Source organism: Engystomops pustulosus, chromosome 11, assembly GCF_040894005.1.
Source record: "Engystomops pustulosus chromosome 11, aEngPut4.maternal, whole genome shotgun sequence".
In the NCBI taxonomy this organism is placed as follows: Eukaryota; Metazoa; Chordata; class Amphibia; order Anura; family Leptodactylidae; genus Engystomops; species Engystomops pustulosus.
The window spans coordinates 50,985,965-51,010,263 of NC_092421.1; the positions used below are offsets into that span (position 1 = coordinate 50,985,965).

At 43.8% G+C, this 24,299-nt stretch overlaps 1 long non-coding RNA gene across 2 annotated transcripts in view; it reads left to right on the forward strand.

The window, feature by feature from the left end:
- The first annotated feature begins 395 nt into the window (after window positions 1-395).
- Window positions 396-24,299, forward strand: part of LOC140106414 (uncharacterized) — an 86,538-nt gene continuing 62,634 nt past the window's right edge. The window contains exons 1-3 of one of the 2 annotated variants that reach the window (XR_011850786.1): window positions 396-519; window positions 14,877-14,930; window positions 15,271-15,367. This is a non-coding gene — a long non-coding RNA (uncharacterized lncRNA). The remainder of the gene's footprint in view (window positions 520-14,876; window positions 14,931-15,270; window positions 15,368-24,299) is intronic. The other variant, XR_011850785.1, reaches the window with a different exon arrangement.

Genomic DNA, 24,299 nt, shown 5'->3' on the forward strand with positions numbered 1-24,299 from the left:
AGTATAAGAAAAACTGGGAATTTTATTGGTTTAGCTTGACTTGCAAGGGGCTAATGTGTTTCAACAAAAACGTGTTTTACATTGTTTACAATGTTTTTTTTTTTTCATGATTTTAGAGAAAAATAAAACTGCATATTTTACGCAAATTACTTGGCAAAATCAAAGTTGAAAGGCCATCCTATGACCTCTTTCACACAGCAATATACTGACCAATAGCTCTTCCATCTCTATGCTTTATGGTATAGCTCCCAACTGTCCCAGATTCAGCTGCTGTCCCGCCATCCCTGCGGTTCAAAGATTGTCCAGGCTGCCCTGCTTTGTCCCGCCTCCTCCTAGTGCTGCCTCCTAGTTGCAGAGCAGCTGAGGCATCAGCCCCAGGAAGAGGCGGGATCAGCTTCCTGTAGCCTCCTTACATGTCTGCTTCTCTTGAGCAGTGGAGGTAGATTCTCCCCTAGACTGGCCCTGCCCCGCTCCTCTGAATCAGCTCAGAACCGCTGCATCAGGGGGAACAAGGAAAAGGTAAGTAGCAAAGTTTTTTTTTGTTTTTTACAGGAGGAGGGTAGGAGCCACAATATAAAAAGGATGGAGGACAGGGGGCTACAATATGATGGAGATGTAGGACAGGAGGCGACAATATAAAAGGGATGTAGGACAGGAGGCGACAATATAAAAGGGATGTAGGACAGGAGGCGACAATATAAAAGGGATGCAGGACAGAAGGCCACAATATGACAGGAATGAAGGACAGGAGGCCACAATATGACAATATGAGGAGTAGATGAGTGGGGCCGCAATATGAGGAGGATGGAGGACAGGAGGCCAAAATATAAGTACAATAGAGGACAGGGGACGCAATATGAGGAGTAGATGAAAAGGAGGAAAAGAGAAAAGGATGCACCTATATGGCAAAAAATATATATATCAAACTTTATTAAATATGAAAAAGGATATACATACAAAAAGACACAGAACAATAAAAACTGTTAAAAGCTGTGCTGCACAGAGCACAATCGACCCCCCTTTTTTAAGGGTATGGGATGGAAATCCCAACCCCGGGGAAACCCACAGCTGTCCAACAACACCCCACCTGAAAATGAACCCCAATGGTGGACAATATGAAACAATGTATATAGGGTCAGGAGAACCTGACTGTAACCGTATACGATACCTCCTACCAGCAGGTGAGCATGGAGCGGAGTAGGCAGATGCGACGGGGGAGGGAGGAGTGGGTCAGCTGTGGGGAAGGAGACCCCACGCGTTACGTCACTAGTACGTGACTTCCTCCCCCGTCGCATCTGCCTACTCCGCTCCATGCTCACCTGCTGGTAGGAGGTATCGTATACGGTTACAGTCAGGTTCTCCTGACCGTTTCAGATAGTTAAAAACGCATACGTTTTTGTCCGGTTTTCCGAATTTGCACAATTAAAAACGGACAAAAACGCATGCGTTTTCAACAAAAACGCCCTGCATTTTTTAACGATCTGAGATCACACTAACTAAAAATGGCCTAAAAACGCCACGTGTGTCTGGCACACGTTCAGTTTTTCAGATGCAGTTTTTGAAGCCAAAAGCAGGTGTGGATCATAATGGGTGAGACTTTTACTCCATTCCTGGTTTGGGCATCAAAAACTGCATTTGAAAAACTAAACGTGTAACATCACCCTTAGGGTGAAGACACACATGGCGTTGTTAGGCCGTTTTTGGGCCGTTTTTACTAAGTGCGTTTTCAGATCATAAAAAACGCATGCGTTTTTTAAAAACGCATGCGTTTTTGTCTGGTTTTCCGAATTTGCGCAATTAAAAACGGACAAAAACGCATGCGTTTTTAAAAAACGCATGCGTTTTTTAACGCATGCGTTTTTAACGATCTGAAAACGCACTTAGTAAAAACGGCCCAAAAGTGGCCTAAAAACGCCACGTGTGTCTTCACCCTTAGGCTACACTACCGTATGGAGGACGTATATACGCCCGAAGTATATACGGCCAATATACGTCCTCCATAGACGGCAATCGGTGCACGGCGCCCTACGGGAGTGGTACGGTGCAGCACACGTGCGGCACCGTACCCGGGAAAAAGATTGGACCTGTCCTATCTTTACCCGTAGTACGGCGCCGTGCGCCATAACTTCCTATGGGGAGGGGCGTGGGTGAGCTGCGCTCACCTCCTCCTCCTTTCCCCGTGCACTGCCGTTGCCCGCTACTGTACGGTACAGGCGGGCAACGGCAGTGTGAATATAGCCTTAGGACGAGTTTTCATTGTGTTTAAAACGCATTACAGCTGAGGAGAGGTTTATTTGCCTAATTACATTACTATTTACATGTGTTAATGCATGCGTTAACAAAACGAATGCGCTAACACATTGTTAACACATGCGTTAACATCGTGTTTACAATGCGTTTTGTAAATGCAAATGTTAACTGTAATGTAATTAGGCATCTATCCTCAGCTGTTGTAATGCGTTTCAAACACAATGAAAACGCAGGCCAAAACGCAACGTGTGAACGCACCCTTAGGGAACGGTCACACGTTGCGTTTTGAACCCGTTTTTGGCCTGTTTTTAAGCAGTCCGTTAAAAAAACTTTTGAAAACGCATCCGTTTTTGACTAGTTTCAATTGAGATAATTGGGAAAACCGGACAAAAATGCATGCGTTGAAAAACGGGCAAAACGCCACACGTGCCAACAGCCTGAAAAGAGATAGACGAAAATATAGGGCCCTGCTTCTTGCATGGTTTGAATTAACTCCTATTTTTGGCTTTAAAAACTGCATTAAAAAAATCCTGCTTGCGTGAATCTACCCTATAAAGTAAGAACATCTATCTATCTATCTATCTATCTATCTATCTATCTATCTATCTATCTATCTATCTATCTATCTATCTAATCTATCTATCTATCTGCTGGAGGTATAATAATGTGTGACAGAGCACATCTTCATATTGCAGCTACTCCTAGTGTTCACTTACTTTGGTTATTCTATACAAACAAGTCAATTAGTAAAATGAAGTCACTTTATGACCTTCTTCTTACTAGGTATTTAATGTCCTCATTGTTTGCTGCAGGCAGTGGGAGTCCATGGTAAGCGCTGTGTACTGCATTAGTGACTAATGTGATTGTGAAATTGTAGGGTTGTGTTGTCACTTGTATGGGGTGTTTCCCTATACACAATCATAAAGTGATGAAAGGGGCCAGGGCTCCACATCGATAGAATTTGCGCTAAAATGATGACATTACTGCAATCTAAATAAATCTATACGAGAAATTCCAATGTGCATGGAAATCTTCACTGAGATCATACTGCTCGTTACTGTACTCTATTACTCTATTGCAGCACATTTTGAGTCGGGACCTACAGTGCCTAGACAGGGCGCTAGATTCATGAAGAACGTGCGCCAGAAATCCTGAAGCTGGTGTCCTCTGAAAACTATACAGGCAAACTGCACATAGTACAGACTGCACTGTTTTTAGTAATTGTGCCCCATTCTACCTTAAACCCCTTTGTGACTTACGGTCAGTGGTGCCTGAATGTCCAGGTCAATTTTTTTACGTTCTTCTGTTTTATGTGCTTCTTTAACCCCTTAATGACCGCCGTATCGGGACTCTACGGCGGTCATTAAGGGTAGTTCTTCTGACACGACGACTTTCTACAGCGGTGCGTCAGAAGAAGATTTCGGGATACCGGGTCTCGCTGGTGCCGGTGTGCAGGGCTGTGATATCACACCCCAAACCCAGCACTAACACCCGGGATCGGAAAAACGTACACGCCGCGGTGAAGCAAGTATATAAAACACACAAAAAAGTACATATTTGGTATCACCATGTCCGTATTAATCTGTACAATAAATCTAAATCAATATTGAACCTGCTCGGTGAACGACGTAAAAAAAAAACACAAAAAACTTCCTGTAATATACATTTTTTTATCAAACACCATCACAGAAAATGTTCTAAAAAGTGATTAAAAAAAAGCCACATTCCCTAATATGATACGACTGAATAGAACAACTCGCAAAAAATAAGCCCTCAACCAGATCTGACAACAGAAAAATACAGAAGTTATGGCCCTGAAAAGTTGTCAATAGTTAAAATAATGCGATTTCCACCAATATTGGTTTTGCTCAGTAAAATTGAGCAAAGATAAGAAAAACTATATAAATGACGTATCACTGTAATCGTAGTGAACCGGAGACTAAAGATAAAATATTATTTTTACGTTACGGTGAACGGGGGAAAAAAAAGCGCTAAAAATCCAAAATAAAAATTGATGATTTTGTTTATGTATTTTCCAAAAAAATTCTAAATTTCTAAATTGCAGGTCCATATTGTTTTAACCCATGTGAAACACGTAAAGGGTTAATAGACTTAATAGAAGTTGTTTTACATACATTGAGGGGTGAAGTTTCTATAGTGGGGTCATTTATGGAGTTTTATTATTATTTTGGCCTTTCAAAGTCACTTGGAAGCTGAGTTGTCCCTCAAAATGTGAGTTTTGGCGATTTTCATGAAAATGAGAAAAATCGCATCTAAAGTTCTGCACTTCATAACATCCTAGAAAAACGAGAGGATGCATAAAATATCATCCCAACATAAAGAGGACATTCCGTAAATGTTAATTATCAAGCTTTTTGGATAGTTTTAATTCCTGTCTGGAAAGCAGAACATTTCAAACTTGGAAAATGAAGAATTTTTACAAACTTGTGCCAAATTTTCCCTTTTTTCAGATGAAACGCAAAACATATCACTTAAATTTTACAACTAACATGAAGTACAATGTGTCACGAGAAAACATTCTCAAAATCACCAGGATATGTTAAAGCATTACGAAGTTCTAACCAATTATTGTGACACGGGGCAGATTTGAAAAATCGAGTCTGGTCATTGAGCTGAAAACTAGTGTCGGTGATAAGGGGTTAAAGGACATCTATCACCAGATCAAGGATTGTAAACCAAGCACACTGACATACAGGTGCGTGCCCCCTCTGATAGGATTTGCTCTACTTTTAACCTCTTATGGTTTTTAAGGAAAGAGTCTTATACAATTATGCAAATGAGCCTGAGGGACTCCAGGCTCCATTAACTCCTATGGAGCCTGGAGCCCTTTAGGCTCATTTGCATAATTTTAAAAGCCTTTTTTCTTAAAAACCAAGGTATAAGAAGCTAAAATAAGAGCAGATCCTGCCAGAGGGTGCACACACCAGTATCTCAGTGTTCTTGGTTTACAATCCTTGATCTGATGATAGATGTCCTTAAATGGAGCCTGGGGCCCCTACGGCTCATGTAGGGGCTCCAAATATGAGTCTTCTCATCTCATTTTCACATGAGATAAGACAAGTTTAGTGTTTTCAGGGAGAGTTTTGCTTCAGAAGACATTGGAAACATGCTTTAGTGTCATATTAAAGATAAGAATTTCATCTTATTTGGATCTTTGGATGCTTGCATTCCAATGATATTTAGCTGCCTGAATATAGCTCAAAAAGCCTTTCCCCTTATATAACGTGAAAGATGAAATCATTATCTTTAATATGACGCAAAAACTGGTTTCTAGATACTATACAACAGAATATTGGGGCTTTAGATGTCACAGCAGCCATGCAGCCTCTAAACTTGACTCATCAAATGTGAAAATGATGTGAGAAGAGTTGAGATGAGCGAACATACTCGTCCGAGCTTGATGCTCGATCGAGCATTAGCGTACTCGTAACTGCTTGTTGCTCGGATGAGTATTTCGCCCGCTCGAGAAAATGGCAGCTCCCGCCGTTTTGCTTTTTGGCGGCCAGAAACAGAGCCAATCACAAGCCAGGAGACTCTGCACTCCACCCAGCATGACGTGGTACCCTTAGACGTCGATAGCAGTGGTTGGCTGGCCTGATAAGGTGACCCTGGAATAGACTAGCCCCTGCCCGCGCTGCTCGGATCATTCTCTGTCTGGATGCCGCTAGGGAGAGAGCTGCTGCTGGTCAGGGAAAGCGTTAGGGTGTTCTATTAGCTTACTGTTAGGCAGGAGTGATTCTACAACAGCCCTTCTTAGGGCTACAATAACGTTATACTTTTTTTTTTTATTTGCTTGTGGCTGGGCTTGCTGGCACTAGTAGTGCAGCTAGTACCATATTGTGAGGAATTAGCAGGGGGACTTGCTACCGTTGTGTTTAGCTCTTAGTGACACACATATCCACCTCAAACACCAAAGTGGGAAAATTTATTAGGGGTTTGAGTAGAATTAGGCAGAGTCTGCCAGTTTCTTTTTATTTTACGTTTATTTTTTTCATAACTCAGCGTCATCTCATCTGGCATAGTAGTGTGCTTTAATACTTGGCTAGAAAATAGCCATAGGAGAATCCAAACGGCTTACTTACGCCTACAGTAGCGTTATATATATTTGATTTCTGGTTGATCTGCTGGTGGCTGTACTTGCTGCAGTGCATCTACTAGCAAATTGTGAGCAATTTGGAGTGAGACTTGCGACCACTGTGTTTTGCGCTTAGTGACGCACATATCCATCGCAAAGACCGAAGTGGGAAAATTTATTAGGGCCCGGGGTTGTATTTCAATTAGGCACAGTCTGCCATTTCCTTTTTTATTTTACGTTTATTTTTTTCATAACTCAGCGTCATCTCATCTGGCATAGTAGTGTGCTTTAATACTTGGCTAGAAAATAGCCATAGGAGAATCCAAACGGCTTACTTACGCCTACAGTAGCGTTATATATATTTGATTTCTGGTTGATCTGCTGGTGGCTGTAGTTGCTGCAGTGCATCTACTAGCAAATTGTGAGCAATTTGGAGTGAGACTTGCGACCACTGTGTTTTGCGCTTAGTGACGCACATATCCATCGCAAAGACCGAAGTGGGAAAATTTATTAGGGCCCGGGGTTGGATTTCAATTAGGCACAGTCTGCCATTTCCTTTTTTATTTTACGTTTATTTTTTTCATAACTCAGCGTCATCTCATCTGGCATAGTAGTGTGCTTTAATACTTGGCTAGAAAATAGCCATAGCAATAGGATAGCATCGTTTGGTTTTAAAAACTAAAAAACACACACAAAAAAAAAAAACAGAAAAAAAAGTTAAAAAAAAAATTAGTTATAACTCTCATTTTCAAAATGTTTAACCCGAGGGCTAGGGGTAGAGGACGAGGGCGGGGACGTGGGCGTCCAACTACTGCAGGGGTCAGAGGCCGTGGTCCTGGGCGGGGTGAGACACCACCTGCTTATGAGGGAGCAGGGGAACGCCGCAGAGCTACACTCCCTAGGTTCATGTCTGAAGTTACTGGGACTCGTGGTAGAGCACTGTTGAGGCCAGAACAGTGCGAACAGGTGATGTCGTGGATTGCCGACAATGCTTCGAGCAATTTGTCCACCAGTCAGTCTTCCACGCAGTCCACCCATGTCACCGAAATCGGCACTCCTCCAGCTCCTGCACCTCAGCCTCCTCCCCCCCCAGTTTGCCCCCTCCCAGCAAAATTTGCCATTTGAACCGGCATACTCTGAGGAACTGTTTTCTGGACCCTTCCCACAGTCACAAACCACTTGTCCAGTTGCTGATGAGCAATTTTCCGATGCCCAGGTTTTCCACCAGTCGCAGTCTGTGGGTGATGATGAACTTGTTGACGTACTGGAAGAAGTGTGTAAAGAGGTGTCCGACGATGAGGAGACAGTGTCAGACAGTGGGGAAGTTGTTGGCAGGGCATTAAGTCCGAGGGGGGAGCAGACTGAGGGATCGGAGGATGATGAGGTGACAGACCCAAGCTGGGTTGAGAGGCCGGGTGAACACAGTGCTTCTGAGACGGAGGAGAGTCCTCGACCAGAACAGGTTGGAAGAGGCAGTGGTGGGGCCAGACGGAGAGGCAGGGCCAGAGCTGGTGCATCAGCGCCAAATGTGTCAACTAGTGAAGCTCCCGTGGCGAGGGCTCCTGCGGCGAGGGCTAGATTTTCAGAAGTCTGGAGGTTCTTTAAGGAAACACCGGATGACCGACGGACTGTGGTGTGCCACATTTGCCAAACCAGGATCAGCAGGGGTTCCACCACTAATAGCTTAACTACCACCAGTATGCGCAGGCATATGAATGCTAAACACCCCACTCAGTGGCAACAAGCGCGTTCACCTCCGGCCGTGCACACCACTGCTCCTTCCCCTGTGTCAGCTGATAGTCAGCCCCCTGCCCAGGACCCTGCCACAAAAACCCCATCGTCGCCTCCACGATCCTCCACAGCATCCACCAGCGTTCAGCTCTCCATACCCCAGACGCTGGAGCGGAAACGCAAATATAGTGCAACCCACCCGCACGCCCAAGCCCTTAATGTGCACATCTCCAGATTGCTAAGCCTGGAGATGCTGCCCTATAGGCTAGTAGAGACCGAGGCCTTTCGCAGCCTCATGGCGGCGGCCGCCCCTCGGTATTCGGTCCCCAGCCGCCACTACTTTTCCCGATGTGCCGTCCCAGCCCTGCACCAGCACGTGTCAGACAACATAATCCGTGCCCTGACCAACGCCGTTTCTGACAAGGTCCACCTGACCACGGACACGTGGACGAGTGCTGCCGGGCAGGGCCACTATATATCGCTGACGGCACATTGGGTTAACTTGGTGGAGGCTGGGACCGAGTCTGACCCTGCGGCTGGTCATATACTGCCGACGCCGAGGATTGCGGGGCCTACCTCGGTCCAGGTGTTTCAGGCCTACTATGCCTCCTCCTCCTCCCACCCCTCCTCCTCCTCCGAACGACCATCCGTGGGCATGGCGCCATCAGTCGGTAGCTCTAGGCACAGCAGCAGTGCCGTCGCTAAGCGACAGCAGGCGGTGCTCAAACTGCTGAGCCTAGGCGATAAAAGGCCCACCGCCCAAGAACTATTACAGGGCATCACGGCGCAGACTGATCTGTGGCTGGCACCGCTGAACCTGAAGCCAGGCATGGTTGTGTGTGACAACGGCCGTAACCTGGTGGCGGCTCTGCAACTCGGCAGACTGACACATGTGCCATGCCTGGCCCATGTGTTAAATCTGATAGTTCAGCGTTTCCTCAAGACATACCCCAATCTGTCTGATTTGCTCACGAAGGTGCGCCGCATCTGTGCGCATTTCAGGAAGTCCAGCACAGATGCTGCCACTCTCAGGGCAGCGCAGCGCCGCCTCCAACTGCCCGCTCACCGACTGTTGTGCGACGTGCCCACGAGGTGGAATTCAACACTGACCATGTTATCCAGAGTTTACCAGCAGCGCCGAGCGATTGTAGACTGCCAGATGTCAACTTCCACCAGAACTGGTAGTCAGGTCAGTCAGCTTCCTCAAGTCTACAATGAGGAGTGGACGTGGATGTCTGATATCTGTCAGGTGCTGAGTAACTTTGAGGAGTCAACACAGATGGTCAGTGGCGATGCCGCCATCATCAGCCTCACCATCCCGCTGCTTGGCCTGTTGAAAAACTCTCCGGTCAGCATGAAGTCGGAAGCTTTGCGCTCCTCACAAGAGACGGGGGAAGAAGATTCCCTTGTTGATAGCCAAAGCACCCTTAGGTCTGTTTCTCAGCGCATATCGGAGGAGGTGGAGGTGGAGGAGGATGAGGAGGAAGAGGAGGAGAATGTTGGCGAGACACAAGAGGGGACCATTGTTGAGTCCTTCACTGTTGAGCGTGTATGGGCAGAAGAAGAGGAGTTGGAGGAGTTGGAGGAGGAGGAAATGGACAGTCAGGCCAGTGAGGGGAGTGAATTCTTACGCGTTGGTACTCTGGCGCATATGGCAGATTTCATGCTAGGCTGCCTATCCCGTGACCCTCGCGTTCAAAGAATTTATTCCAGCACCGATTACTGGGTGTTCACTCTCCTGGACCCACGGTACAAGCAAAATCTTTCCACTCTCATCCCTGGAGAGGAAAGGAGTGTGAGAATGCATGAATACCAGCAGGCCCTGGTGCACAAGCTGTAACAGTATTTCCCTTCTGACAGCGCTAGCGGCAGAGTGCGTAGTTCTGCGGGACAAGTAGCGAGGGAGAGTAGGCGAGCAGGCAGCTTGTCCAGCACTGGCAAGGGTACGCTTTACAAGGCTTTTGCCAGCTTTATGTCACCCCAGCAAGACACTGTCACCTGTCCCCAGTCTCGGCAGAGTAGGGCTGATCTTTACAGAAAGATGGTGAGGGAGTACGTAGCTGACCATACCATCGTCCTAAATGATCACACAGCTCCCTACAACTACTGGGTTTCAAAGCTGGACATGTGGCACGAACTGGCGCTGTACGCCTTGGAGGTTCTTGCCTGCCCTGCCGCTAGCGTCTTGTCCGAGCGGGTTTTCAGTGCAGCTGGTGGCATCATCACCGATAAGCGTACACGCCTGTCGACTGACAGCGCTGACAGGCTGACGCTTATCAAGATGAATAAAGCCTGGATTTCTCCTAATTTCCAATCTCCACCAGGTGAAGGAAGCTCAACCTGAATAATTTATCCACTCCTCCTCCTCCTCATTTTCCTCCTTCTCCTCCTCTTTGTACAGTAAAGCAGAGGAAACTGGCTATTTTTTGACAGGGCCCACTGGCTCTAGCTATAGTACTTTATGCATTTAATTTTTCTGGAGGGCCACCTACCCGGTCCTCTGTTTTAAACAATTTTTGGGAGTGCCACATACAGGCACTCAATCTATTCAATTTTTCTGGAGGGCCACCTACCTGCTCCTCTGGTTTGAAAACTTTTTTGGACTGCCACATACAGGCACTCAATCTATTCCATTTTTCTGGAGGGCCACCTACCTGCTCCTCTGGTTTGAAAACTTTTTTGGACTGCCACATACAGGCACTCAATCTATTCCATTTTTCTGGAGGGCCACCTACCTGCTCCTCTGGTTTGAAAACTTTTTTGGACTGCCACATACAGGCACTCAATCTATTCAATTTTTCTGGAGGGCCACCTACCTGCTCCTCTGGTTTGAAAACTTTTTTGGACTGCCACATGCAGGCACTCAATCTATTCCATTTTTCTGGAGGGCCACCTACCTGCTCCTCTGGTTTGAAAACTTTTTTGGACTGCCACATACAGGCACTCAATCTATTCCATTTTTCTGGAGGGCCACCTACCTGCTCCTCTGGTTTGAAAACTTTTTTGGACTGCCACATGCAGGCACTCAATCTATTCCATTTTTCTGGAGGGCCACCTACCTGCTCCTCTGGTTTGAAAACTTTTTTGGACTGCCACATACAGGCACTCAATCTATTCCATTTTTCTGGAGGGCCACCTACCTGCTCCTCTGGTTTGAAAACTTTTTTGGACTGCCACATACAGGCTCTCAATCTATTCCATTTCTCTGGAGGGCCACCTACCTGCTCCTCTGGTTTGAAAACTTTTTTGGACTGCCACATACAGGCACTCAATCTATTCCATTTTTCTGGAGGGCCACCTACCTGCTCCTCTGGTTTGAAAACTTTTTTGGACTGCCACATACAGGCACTCAATCTATTCCATTTTTCTGGAGGGCCACCTACCTGCTCCTCTGGTTTGAAAACTTTTTTGGACTGCCACATACAGGCACTCAATCTATTAAATTTTTCTGGAGGGCCACCTACCTGCTCCTCTGGTTTGAAAACTTTTTTGGACTGCCACATACAGGCACTATCCAAATTGAATTGTCTCCATAGCAGCCTCTACACGTTGTCTCCATTGCTACCTCCAAAAGTCGTCCATATAGCTGCCTCCATACATCGTCTCTTTATCAAACGAGGTGTGTCAGGCCGAAATTTGGGTTGTTTTCATGGATTCCACATCAAAGTTGTTAACTTTGTTGCCACCCTGCTGTGTTATCCACAAAATACACTGGCAAACTTTTACCATTTACGGATATTATTTCAGCGCTTCTTGCACATCTGTTTACATTCCCCTCACCCGCCATATCCTAAACTTATAAGAACGCTACTACACTTGATCTTATACAAAAGGTTCTTAGAAGTGCTGTTTGGGGAGTAGCCTAGAGACAGGGGCTTGGATTGGCGAAAGCTCGCCTGGCAGCGGAGCGCCAGCTCCATGCCAAGAACCAACTAACATAGTTTTAACTGCAGCACCTTTAATCTACTACTAGTTCACTGCCTCCATACATGGCCGCCTTATCAAACGTGCTGTGTCAGGCAGAATTTTGGGTTGTTTTCATGGCTTCCACAACAAACTTGTTAACTTTGTCGCCACCCTGCTGTGTAATCCTCAAAATATACTGGCAAACTTTTACCATTTACGGATATTATTTCAGCGCTTCTTGCGCATCTGTTTACATTCCCCTCACCCGCCATATTCCAAACTTATAAGAACGCTACTACACTTAACTTGGTGCAGGCTGGGACCGAGTCTGACCCTGGGGCTGGTCATATACTGCCGACGCAGAGGATTGCGGGGCCTACCTCGGTCCAGGTGTTTCAGGCCTACTATGCCTCCTCCTCCTCCCACCCCTCCTCCACCTCCTCCTCCTCCGAATTACCATCCGTGGGCATGGCGCCATCAGTCGGTAGCTCTAGGCACAGCAGCAGTGCCGTCGCTAAGCGACAGCAGGCGGTGCTCAAACTGCTGAGCCTAGGTGATAAAAGGCACACCGCCCAAGAGCTATTACAGGGCATTCCACATCAAACTTGTTAACTTTGTCGCCACCGTGCTGTGTAAGCCACAAAATATACTGGAAAACTTTTTTTATTTACGGATATTATTTCAGCGCTTCTTGCGCAGATGTTTACATTCCCCTCACCCGCCATATCCCAAACTTATAAGAACGCTACTACACTTGATCTTATACAAAAGGTTCTTAGAAGTGCTGTTTGGGGAGTAGCCTAGAGACAGGGGCTTGGATTGGCGAAAGCTCGCCTGGCAGCGGAGCGCCAGCTCCATGCCAAGATCCAACTAACATAGTTTTAACTGCAGCACCTTTAATCTACTACTAGTTCACTGCCTCCATACATGGTCCCCTTATCAAACGAGCTGTGTCAGGCAGAATTTTGGATTGTTTTCATGGCTTCCATGTTAACTTTGTCGCCACCCTGCTGTGTAATCCACAAAATATACTGGCAAACTTTTATCATGTACCGATATTATTTGAGCGCTTCTTGCTCACCTCCTTTGGTTCCTCTCTGCCACCCATTGGTTTGAAGCCTGAGTCCATTTAGGGTATGTTGCCATGACACTCTCTAGCCTGCCGCTGCTGCCGCTGCCGCTGCCTCTGCATGCCGTCCCCTATAGTGTCAGGGTCAATTATTTGATGTTTTAGATGCTATCTAGCCTCATTCGGTCACTCTGTCATGGCCATGCTGTTGCCCATAATTTTGGCATAATGGTGCGATTAAGCAGCCTCAGAGGCATCCATGCATGCTGCCCCTGCTGTTTCCTGTCCATTTCCGTGGTGTTTCCATCCTTTTCTGAGGTTCCCAGGTGTTTGGCCAAGCTTCCCTGTGCAGAGCCTTGGTCCCCTTGAAAAATGCTCGAGTCTCCCATTGACTTCAATGGGGCTCGTTACTCGAAACGAGCACTCGAGCATCAGGAAAAGTTCGTCTCGAATAACGAGTACCCGAGCATTTTAGTGCTCGCTCATCTCTAGAGAAGAGTCATATTTTAACAAAAAGCAGGCACTGGTGCAATTAACTGTTCCAGATGGCTCCAAGATTATCTGGTATCTGGTATGTGTGATAGTGGCATAACCTGTGGTATTGTTTTATTGTTCTTGATATAGAGTTCATATATATTACAATAATGGTACACCTGAGCTACTTAAATGAAAAGGGTCGTATTTGCCTGACTTTGGGGGAGATTGTTTGTGGGGTAGATGGGGTAGATTTCGCATAAGAGGGAAATGTAGGTTTCTGCACATTAAATGTAGAACAAATCGATTTAAAAATTCATTTTTACCTTGGGTGATTGGATTAGTTAACTTGGGCAAGTGACTGAGGTTATAACTCCTATTATTCTTTTATCCTGTGGTTTTTACGTTTTAAATTTTTAACCCTCGTAGGTGCTTTGTTTGTATTGTAGTGTATGCATGTCATTATCCCTTATTGTTTTATTTGTATAACAGAGATTATGGATGGAGGTGTTGCTGTTGTGACAAAATCAATCTCCCCTATGGGGACAATAAAGTATTTTATAGTCTATAGTCTAAATCTAAAAGGGACATTTCATATCCTACCTGAGGGGGATAGTAGTTTACTCGGGAAAAACCCGATGTCAAGTTCCCTTAAAGTATGAAAGTGCTAAACTAGTTGAGTGTTGTAATTCAAAGGCTGCTGGGAGGAGCTTGACCTGATTGCATTGTGTAAATGTTAACATTCATATAAACAATATGTTAAACTACAAAGTTTACACAATGCAATTAGGCCAAGTTCCACACCGCAGCCTTTGAATTGCATTTCAGAATGCAATGCAAACACTGCCTGTGAACACTGCATTGCGGGTACCATAAAGTGTCTCTTCCTCAAACAAATAGACCAATACAATATTCGGGGAAGCCAGTGTAAAGAACCCGGGCATCAGAAATAAGTCCTCCTTATCAGAACCATCTCTAGTCGAGGCTTCACCAACACTACAGATGCTGAAACCACGAAACAAGAGCAGGTCCTCTACCTGTCCATATTGTGGGCCTGGGCTGTTTTTTAATAATCTAAATCTGCGGGTGTGGACCCACCAATGGTGCAATGGGAGCGAGCCACAAAGGGCGCAGTATGAATTTTGTTTGTGGTCACTATAGAAAAATAAAAGCTTTTTAGATGCTATACCACATGTCCATAAGATTGTGCAGTGCCCCAAATTCCCCTTTAAAGGGGTTCTCTAGACTCTAGATCTAAATTATAAGCTCAGCAGAATCCAGCATCCATATGTAAATTGAAAAAAAAATCTGGATCATTTGGCTAAAAAATCTATTCTATTGTTTTTGCAGGAGAAGGGAATATGGTGGATGAAGGCCTGGCAGTGGAGTTACAACTGGACCCAAGTAAGCAGTTTGACCCTAGTAGCTTGGGTGGGCTGGTTAGTGACTGTAATTGTTTTGATAAACTTCTCCCCCCTGATAGAAGCAATGGAAGCCACATCCCGTTCTCTATATTCTATAATACATTCAAAATGTATCCATTAGCCTGGATCCTTGAACCTCTGAGCACAGTGGGGTAGCTGATTTTCTCCATGGTTGCGGTGATGTTTTTCAATACATGACATTGTTGATGTATTTTGTCCCGGCACTGGCTTGGTTGTTATACTCCAGACCATGTATGTATACATGTACACTTGCCTGTCCAATCTGCTGGTTAAGGAGACCACATTTTCATCTTGTGCAGCCTGGAGCAGAGCCACAGCGGAAGAAAATACAGAAAAACAGCGGAGATCAAGTTACCCGCAGGCAGTCCTAAGGCAGCGGAGAAAACTTGGTACGAGGTTTGTACTAGAACAATGAAAGTCTTATAAACCACTTCCTCATCTTTTACTAAAATGTAGTATGAATGAAACACTATTATTTTTATCATTTATTTTTTTTCTTGGACAAAAGTTGCATAGGAATCAACCTCTTCTGTGAGTGTCAAAATGAATTAATATCATTTTGTAAGAAATTGGACAATCCTACAAGAGTGATTATACAATTTTACTATCATAAGTCTCTTATAATTGTTCCTTAAGATAGCTGTTTCCTGTGAGATTGCATGAGTAACAATTCCTTAAACTAAAACTACCACTCCGGATAACAAAAAACAAACTACAGATACTCACCTGCGCTCCTCTTCATCATAATCCCGGTGGTGTTCTTCTTTAATGTTGACACGCTGGGGTTGCCTACAAAAAAGACTTATGATTAGCAGGTTGGAGCGTGGGGATGAGATGTTACGTGAGAGGTGTGAATTTACGCCTTCTGCATGATAGATGCCTCCCTCTCCCATGTTGGAGAGGGAGGTGATGTCACGCGGGAGGCTTGAGTAATTAGCAGCCCAGAGCGCCGGACTTCTTGTCCCTGGGACCTGCTAATTATAATTTTTTTTTTTCAGGTGATCTTGGTGTGTCAACATCAAAGAAGACCACAACTGGGATCGGGATGAAGAGGAGCAGAGATGAGTATTTGTAGCTTGTTTTCCTTTAATAGAAGGGTCTGTGTCCCCTACTATGGGTCTAATCCCCTAACCTCATGGAGTTTTATGAGAGTATTTCAAGCTTGCTATACCAAAATAAGTGCCAATTTACACAGCTGAGTATGTTGACCATGCGTTGTCTGTGATCCATAAAATAATCATGCATGCGCTACTTCTTCATGGTTCAGATGCCGTAGTCCATTTTCACACACCCATCCATTGAATGGCATCACAGAATCATCCATTGAATGGAACTGTTGGATATGTAATACATGGCTTAGAATCAGATTTGGGCTTCCTGTGCAATATTGGGCTGCAAACAACGGCCCACATGTCATTGGCGTTTGCACAGGTTTCCACATGCGCCATTGACAGTAGATAAGATTGCAAAACTTGTGCAGTAATAGGACCTGCTCTATAATTTACAGTGTAGACAGAGGGCAGTGGAAATCATGGCTGTGCGTATTAGCCCGGATGAGCATCCATGTGGGTGCAGGATAAAGGGGTGGTGAGCACTTGTCCTGATCCATTGAAATCAGAGCGTCCAGTGCCATACAGTGCCATGACGTGTCCTGTATTTTCTATACTTGTTATACTCGTATTTTCTATACTGTTCACCACCCCATGACCAATGCCATGACCGGTAGACATCTATGGGGACCTTGATCCAACTGCAACCTGTGCGGCCGGATCACAATCCCCTATATTTGCGCATCTGCACTAGGCCTTAGAAATACATGGGACTATGTGCTATCTGTTGAAACAATGGCGAGCACACATCCAAAAACATGTTTGTTTAACCCTGTGATATATGTAGCCTATCATCCATACCCAATCCATGTTATTGTGCAGCACCATTTCACAATGAAATATTACTAAAGTAAAAACAGTTAAGGACTTTTTGTGAATGTGGATGCCACCACCCCCCCCCCCCCCAAAGTACAGTAAGGAACCAATCCTTATATGGACAGAGATTTTTGATATGACAATCCAGGTCACACATGGGATGGGGGTAACTGCTGTTGAGAGATTTATTAATAATATGTTCAACCAAAACATATTCTTTCCATTTCGGCTGGGTTTTTCACATAACAAGATTTTATAACATATGCTCCATGGTCGTGAGCAAAAGTCCATGTGAAATGAAGCAGAGGAGGTGGCTCTGCTCGCTCCGGTCATCTTTATCTCCAGCAGGCTCTGATTTTTGTGAGAACCACTTTCCTGAGCCTTTAGTAATGTGTCAAATTCTGTATGTTTATAGGAGTGCCTCTCAGCTTGAGATGTCGAAATCCACTTTATACTATAAATCATTTCAATATGTTGAGGGTCTGCAAATGTATGGAATCTGCAGGCTTGTGAATTATGCGGCTCGAGTGCGGGGGGGGGGGGGTGTTGGGGAATAAAAAAGCAGCTTTCATAACCATGGTAATATTTCACACCAGGGGTGATGGGTATTTCAAGTCCAGTGGAGCTGTTTGTATAGTCGGTGTGGGTTCTTTAATAAAACAGGCAATGGTATTCATTAAATGTAGGTGCATTGGGTGGGGGTTGCACAGGCAGGATGTTGATACAATGGTCACATTTACTAAAACGTCTGTGATTTATGTAGTTTGAGTGATTTGCTTCAAATGTAGACTTGCATCGATTGAGGTCCTTCTATTGGATGTTTCGTTGGGGGAAGTTCCTGTCCAAAGCCGCTGATTAATGAATCTTTAGATCTTCAATAATCTGGTGCACCCTGCATGTGCCAATTATGCTTAAACCAGTTTATTTTTGGGGCATTCAGTTTAATGGGCGTGCGCCACAAATTGCATTAATAAAATGTGGCGCACAGTGAGAACGGAACGCACCTTTATGTACAGAATTTGGACACCATACAGCCGCAACACTTCATAAATACATGTTCAAGTAGATTGTGAACTATTTTACATGTAATTTTGCATCAAACTTTCTAGCACTACGATAGAATATACTGTTGAAGTAGTCGAGTTATATATAACACCAATCTGCACGGTGCCTTAATGATTAGGAACTGTATAATGATGACTGTCGTGAAGGGGTTGCATTGTACCACTAGAGATAAACCCCAAAAGCCCTTTGGACCGGGACGTAGTGTTTGACAAAGACTGACAGCGTGTCAAAACATTACATCCTTCATGTACTTGGATATGTTATTTTTTGGGACCTGGAAATAGAGACTTTGCTTCATTAAGGGCTTTAGTTAATGCCAGATGCATGCTCCATTGAAGGCTTTGTAGTAGCTTTAAAGGGCATCTACCACCAGGAGCCTTAGGGGCTCCATGGTCCATAGTTGTTAATAGAGTGTGGAGCCCCTCAAGCTCATGTGCATACAGTCATTCATCCTGGTGGTAGATTGCCCTTTAAGGACTCTCTACTATCTGTAAGTAATACCTTATTGATACCCCAACTTGTATGCGGAGCAGTCAATGAGGTGCAAAGATCTCAAATTGACAAAGTCATCCAACTGCGCTTGTCAGCTCCATATTGTACTGTATATAGACAGGCCCAGTTTTCAGATTGGCAGCATAAACCGGTAGTCTTCATGTTGGTGCCACTACTTATGTTCATGCTTTGCCAATGCTATAATAAGATTTATCACACTATCGCCATGTTATGACGTAGCTATGATTAGCCTAACCTGGTTGTAGAGGATTTTTATTTGATGTCAGGGACTTTCGAGTACAGCAAATGTTTAGAATTCTTCAAAGTATTTCATACCTCTACATAAGAGCATAATAGGACTCTGCAGCAGTATACATGTCGGAAGGCTCGCAGTAATGATATTTATGATTATTGGTTCGCCTTAGGATACTATGTATTTATACAGCATCAACAATCAGAAATGATAGGGCTGGTAAAAATTATACAATTATTCTGCAGCAAAAATCTATTGTAAGTAAAAAGTGAGTAGATGTTAGATGCCTTGGTCTGTGGTTTCCAGCCTTTCGGGAGCCGCAGACTCCAGCTAAATATGGTCTGACTCAGCGGAGTCACTGGCTGCCTCTCCTTTGATGTAAAAGCATCATTGGTGCATTAGATCCTAGGAGCTTGTGATTTCTGATTTTGCAATAATATTATGCCATTGTATGTGTAACATTAGTGGTCATGTACCTCAATGAGCACATTCTCTGATGACCAGTGGTATCTTTGATCTCTCAATGGAGGAAACCTAGCAGGAGTCACTCTGCTGGGGCAGGTCACCCAACATTTCTGTAAAGGTTTTTTTTTTTGTGTTTATATAATTAAATGTCTGTATAATGACAAGTGATATAACGCATGCATTCATTATATTTTAGCTGTGTAATGTGCCATGGAGCCCCAGACAATGTTCATAAAGTTAATGGGTACATGTTGTTGGGCCTCTACCACTTTTGGTACCCAGGGGGCTCTGATCATTGGCCCCTTGTCCATTAATTGCTACTTTTCAAGGGAACCTATCACCAGGGACCTCATTTAACTAAAGACAGGTTGCAGAAGTTCAGTGGACCTGCATTACAAATATTCCTTTCCGCCTTCTCTAAGCGTTTGCATTACAAACATTTTGCATTATGCCTGTCTTCGCAAAACAATCCTTTGTTTAGTCCCAGGGGTTGGGCTTTGGTTTGCATGCATTTAAAAAAAAAACACACATGACTTGTCTGTGCTGCTCATAGGTCAGCTCTCAGCTCCTTTACAGGAACAGAAATAACAATGTGGTGAGAAATCATCAGAGTGTGTGTGTGTGTGGGTGGGGGGCTCTCCAGGAGTGCAAAGGTGGGGGCTGAGAGCTGAGGAGTCTGCAACGTTGTGCAAATCAACTTACAGTTCTTTATTAAACAGCAGGCAATGGCCAAACGATTAACGGCAGATTCGCAACCTGGAAGAGTCAATGAGAGCTGGTCTAGAGGAAGGTTACACGCAGCCTGGTAGTAGGTTCAAGCTGGGCTGGTACAGATGGAGCTGCTGATGGAACTCAGCACTGGGCTTAAGTCTCTGGACTTGCCCTGGGTACTAGGAGGTAGTCCTGAGGCACCTGTAGTTCCTGGAATTAGGACAGTGGCAGACAGACCCTGAGGTCTGGTCCTGTCTGCAGACTTTAGCAAAAGACTAAGACTGGAGTGATGGGTCGTTCGCGAACAAGCCAGCTCTTGTTAGTGAAAAGACATGAGCCGATGGCTCACTTAACCCTGCCCCTAACCGGCTAGTCACACCCCCTTTAACGCAATACAACTGGGTTAAAAGTGGTGTGGGGTGATTAACTGCCCTGCAGCTCCCTATTATATATTTAATAGGGAGCCGTTCAGGAGTCAGTAGAGCTGGCTCTTCTTAGTGAGCAGAGCCTAATGAGCCAGATCACTAAGAAGAGCCGTAATTCCCATCACTATAAGACTGACAATGTGCTTCCACACAGCAGGGGTTTATATGCTCCCCTGATCAGGTGGTAGCACTTCTCCAATCAGCTTCCAGCTTGTATTACAAGAACATAATTGGACAGTCACATATCACAGTTCTCCTAGAGGTAGCATCTGGATGAGTTCCTCAGGCTCACCAGATAGCTCCTATGTATTGGCAGGGGTGTTGTACATGCAAACCAAAGCACAACCCCTGGGACTAAACCAGGGATTCTGTCAGGAAGCCAGGTAATTTTAAACACACAATTATATTATAATGCAAATGCTTAGAGAAGGCAGAAAGACATATTTGCACTGCAGGAGTGATAGACTTCTGTAACCTGTCTTTAGTGAAAATCAGGTCCCTGGTAACAGGTTCCCTTTATTTATTTTTTTCTTTCTGAGATCTTTTTCTGTCTTATGAGTCTTTGTAGTAGCACATACAGGTAACTTACAGGTATATATGATGTAGTATTATAAATTGATACTGATCTGTAGGGACCCCATTACTTTTTTTTTATTGGGTTCCATGAGTTTCAAGTTGTGGATTAAAATATTTTAATTAAAAAAAAAGGTGAGAACTTCCATAATGTAGAATGTGATGTTATTTTTGGATTCCAAATAAAGAAGAAAATTGGAAGCAAAAAATAAATATTCAGTGTTGGCCCATAGATTACAATGGGAGCTTTGTTACAAATCTGCATCGCATATATCTGTAAAAGGCCATGTGCACGAAGCCAAAGAGTCACATTGTCCTCGGTTTGTTATATCTTTTGTATATTTATCGGGTTTCCATATTTGTATCTGTGCTCAGCACATGTGCTTTCTGCCCTTTCATCTCCTTTCGTCCCACTAAACAAGACTGGATTATCCATGGAAATAAATCCACAGGCTCTAACCACATTGTTGTGCCTCTTTGTGCCAAGCTCGTACATAGGACCTGGATATTCTGTCAAACATTTGTTGTGACCTGTAGCAGGAGGAACATGTGTCTCCACTGCAGGACGGTCCTGGTTTGGTTCCTGCTCTGTGCTCAGTGACTGACGGAGGACCCTCCGTATCTGTGCCAGTGAAAAAAAAAAATCTGTAATTACAAACACATTGCCCTTGTTTAAGTTTCCAGGAATTTTCATCGACTCTGTGGTTAGAGAAAGACAAATACAGGGCGACATCTCCAACTGTGGTTTGCAGGAGAGATTGAGGCCTCAAATGGAACCTGAGAGCTGACTATTAACAATGCAGCGGAATACTCTGGCGCTGTATCCTGTGCATTAACCCTCTACCGCTCCTCTGGATTCCACGGTTCCTACACGTACACTTATTTTCCTTGTACTAAAGTTACCGTATTTAATAAAGATTGACGTAGATAAATCAAAATGTGCATTCTAGTGAGAAAACTATTGGAATACTTTAACCTAAACACTGTAAAAAGCAACATTGTGGCAGCACTTTCTAAGCTTTCCACGTATAATTTCCAATACAGATGGTCCCCTACTTAAGAACACCCGACTTACAGACGACCCCTAGTTACAAACGGACCTCTGGTAATTGGTAATTTACTGTACTTTAGTCCCAGGCTACAATAAACTTCAATTTAAGAACAAACCTACAGAATCCATCTTGTATAGTATGTAACCCAGGGACTGCCTATATAATTTTCTATCCCTGTGATTTTTTTTCCCCTAAATAACGAAATAATAAACCTATATATGGCACCGTAATATTTTCCAGCACTTCACAGATCAAAGAAAAGAATCCATTACAGAGACATGATATGGTCAAATGAAGCAAAAGTAATGAGGTCCCTGCTCACAAGAGCTTACAATCTGTAAGGAAGAAGGGGTTACTGGTGGTAAAACCTGCTTAGTCTGCCAAGATTTTATGTTTAAATTGACATTTTTAATAGGATGACACCATTTGATCAAAGTGCCAAGAAACATTGCTCATTGTTATCAAATAATTGTTATTGTCTTCAAGTATTAGATTTAATAATAATGATGATGATAATAATAATAATAATAATAATAGAAAATTTCTGTCATGTAGGTATCATATTTTACTGAATTTCTTCAGGTTTGTACCTCTCTGGTCACTTGGCTGCCATGGTCTGTGAGGTGGGCACCCTGCTGGTGGTATTTAGGCTTCTCTGCTGGAATTCTTGTTTAATAATGGCACTTTACTTCCATTCATATGTCTGAAATTCTATCTTTTTATATTTAACTTTAATCCGTATGAGCTGCGTCTATAGCGCCGCCTATCAAGCAAAATTGATTCTTAAAGGAAATTTACCATTTGTTTTTATGCATTGTTAACCAAACATACCTTGAGAATGCTGTAGCTACACTGATGCAGAAACATATCTTGTTTAATCTCTGATCCAAGTGGTTTTGCTCAAAAAACAATTATAAAATTTAGGACCTTGGGAAAGCTGGGTGCTCCTGGCTGCTGTACATACATTAGACACATTACACGGAGCTTCCTGAACTGTCCTGAGCTGGATGACTCCTACACAGCAGCTGGGAGATGGTACAACAATTTATTATTTCTGCCTGTCAGGGACAAAACGGTGAATACAGCGTTCTTTGAAACAGTGCATAGTAAGGGTAAGAGGAGAAGCCTTGGGCCGGCAACAGAAGTCCTAGAGCCTCATTATCATAATTTTTTATAGTAGTCATTTTTTCAGTAAAACCACTCAGTTCAGAGATTAAACAAGTTATGTTTCTGCTTCGGTGTAGCTACAGCATTCTCAAGGTATGCTTTGTTCACAATGGATGAAAACAAATGGTACTTTTCCTTTAAATGTTGCAATGAAAAACTACATATGTGTCAGTGAGGGAGTAGTGAAAGAAACTGCATATTTTAATAATCTGTCGTACTTATTTTTAGAGCAGTAGTTTAACTTTTTGAGGTTGATGGTATGAAGCTGTAGACGTTCTGTCTGACTCACACTGAGAATTCTGTTTTAGCTGGCGCATGAATTAAGTGCCCGTCAAATGTCTTTCTCATTGTCTACCTGTTATGTTGAAGACTTACCCCTTGATGCCCATCTCTTTTTGTAATGATGACTCCGGTGGTAATAGACTGTCGCGTGTTGCTTAGTTGGGTGTGCATTTCTTGCCACATTCAATAACGCTGAAGTCTAAAAGCAGCAAAAGTTTTTTATCAATTTTTATTTAGCACCATGGAAGATTTTTGGACGTTGTTAAGTTATATTTGCTAAAAATAATACTCAAATAATCTTGTCAATCTAGTGCCATGTATTACCCAAACATTGCTATAGGACAACAGTAAAGATATTTTAGATATAGAGATTCCAATGCAAACAAACAAGGAAAGCCAGCTCACCGTTCAGGCTCCCATTGCAATCCTCCAGGTGCACCGACAAGACGTGTAAGCCATACACTAACGTAGTTAATCCAACATGTAGAAAGGTTCCAGCACGATCACGGAGGACGCTTGTAAGTTTCAAATCCTTTATTTTAAAATCTTAGTCACAAACATGCAGCAAACGGACAATAGTAGACAGACCTACGGGTTTCGTCTCTTATGACTTAATCATGGTCCCACCAAATGGAGACACAATCTAAGTATTTAAACCAAAAGTAATACACCTGTTGGATAAGGTGTGGATCACATGATACAATTCGGGGAGTGAATAACTTTTAAAAACACGCATTCTTGGTGTGGAATATAGTATGTGTTCCACATCCATTCCATCGTTATGTCATGGTTATTTCATCCGGGAAACCATAGGTGTGGCCATAAAATTTGTGAAGTTTGTCTGTTTCTAGAAACTGACAATCATGTTATATCTTTTGTCAATGATGTCAAATAGAATATTTATACCTTTATTAATTG